We start from the raw sequence: 2262 nt of genomic DNA on the forward strand, positions 1-2262 counted from the left end.
AATTGAAGAGGTTATGTGGCTCGTTCGTCTTTCTCCAGCACCCCTCCGCGTTAAGGATTCTTTAGGTGACCTTCTTGCACTTTGTATTTCCTTATTTTCTCTTGACTTACTTGCACTTCTTCACCGAATTATTGTCTTTCACAGACGAAATCTTAATGAATGCCCGAATCACATTGCGTCTTCGCGCTCTACAGAACAATGCTGAAGAGAACCCGGTCGCTCTAGCTGTAGATTCTTCCGCGACTCCATCTCCGGCTCGCGGTCCTGATATGGCTGCTCCGATCTAGGTGGATAGCGATGAGATGCCTCAAGCTCCTGTCGATGCCGTGCCCAGTCCTTCAAGAAGTACGGCCCCTGAGGGAAAGTCTCTCTTCGAGGAAGCGCGAGAGGTGAGATGGTCACAGTTCTGGGAAACATAAGAGGCAAAAGAGTAGTGGATCCAAATCCTCAAAGTCTAGCAAGAGCGATAAATCGCGAACTGAAAGTAGGATGGCCAAGTAGTCTGCTGATCCAACCAAAGAACGACTAAATTTCCAAATGCTCCAGGAACTAACTTCATGGTGGAAACAAGCTCACAAAGAGCTTAGGAGCAACCATCACAAGACCGCAGAGCTGCGAGTGGAGCGTTTCGTGCCTGATTGGGACATATCGGCAAACAGTACCCTGTTGCACGGGGAGCCGGGACAAGACTCCTGGGAGTTATATCGTAACTCCCTTCTTCCTCGCGATCAAGCATCTCTGCTGACGACTCCTCATACTTGCCTGGAGGAACACGCAGCTCATTCCCTAATGAAGGTAAATAAGTTTTTGTGATCTACTGATTTCCATTTCTGTTCTGACGACCTGATATGATCTTGTAGGTAGTGACCCTTACCCATAGTTTGGCCTTAAAATGCATTGGGTATCGGAGGAACCATATGATTGTGGAAAAGAAGGCCAAAGATCTCAAGGCACAGTTCACTGACAGGGAAGATCAGGAGAAGGCCTTGACCGTAGAGGTACAGGAAGAACCAGCTTTCAGCATTTGCTGTCCAAGCTGCAAATGCAAAGGATGATGCTTTCGCTGAAGGAAGAAATGAAGGGTTCTCGGCCGGTCGCGTCGAAGGTCTCAAAGAAGGTTACGGGACCGGTCATATAGAAGGTGTTGAGGAGGGTCGCGCTAGGCGTATATCTATAGAGGAGCACCAGAACTTGCTTTCTAGTTTGCATTTACAGACTGTACGCGATTGTTTGAAGTTTCCTGCGTTCCAAGTCACTGTTGAAATTAAAGCTGCTAACTTCTTCAACAACGACTTCAATACATGCAAAGCTCAATTCAACACCTTGGGTGCGTTCTCAGAGGATTTCAACCAACGACGCTTGGATCCTGTGCTGGATGGCAAACTCCAACCGTATCCTGACAAACCTGCCCCCTCTGAGCAAGATGATGAATTTTCCGTTTTGCTGGACGAGATTGAGATCCTGAAGTAGGGATAAACTTTGATTTTCTCTTTTGGGTTTTGTGAAGCTAGATCATACCAAACGATACATTGGCATTGTCTTCTTGTATTCATTTTGTCATTTTGAACCAAATTCATTAGATTTTTGTAATTACTTTTCTTTTGCTACTACGAAAGCAAGTTAATTTTCAACATCTGATTATCGCACAAGTTAATCTCTTTCCTAGATTGTATGCGATCATGCATCTTTTCCAAATTGCATGGAATGATGCATCATTTTCAGATTGCATGAGGTAACACATCTTTTTCAGATTGCATGGAATGATGCATCTTTTTCAGATCGCATGAGGTAATGCATCTTCTTCAGATTACATGGAATAATGCATCTTTTTCAGACTGCATGGAATGATGTATCTTTTTCAGATCGCATGGAGTTAGACCACTTAGACGTTCGAACCGTTGAACTAAAAACCTTTTTAAGAAATAAGATCTAGATCATCATTAGATGTATGATCAGTTCGCCTTTTTTAGGCGCTAAAATATTCGATCTTTTTCAGATCCATGATCGTGGCCTTTTTCAGGCTCAAGAAAGCAAAGAGACGATCTTTTTCAGATCAGTATACAAATGTGGCTTTTTTCAGGCTCAAGAAAGAGAAGCAAAGATCTTCAGGCGTAGAACTTCTTCAAGTTGTGTATGTTCCAAGATTGTGGCAAGTTCTGTCCCTGCATGTCTTGCAGCTTATGTCCCTCTCTTTTCAATCTTGGTCATTTTAAACGGTTCTTCCCATGTGGCGTCGAGTTTTCCACATGACGAGACATTTCC

This window comes from Sesamum indicum, linkage group LG9, assembly GCF_000512975.1.
Source record: "Sesamum indicum cultivar Zhongzhi No. 13 linkage group LG9, S_indicum_v1.0, whole genome shotgun sequence".
NCBI classification, from domain to species: Eukaryota; Viridiplantae; Streptophyta; class Magnoliopsida; order Lamiales; family Pedaliaceae; genus Sesamum; species Sesamum indicum.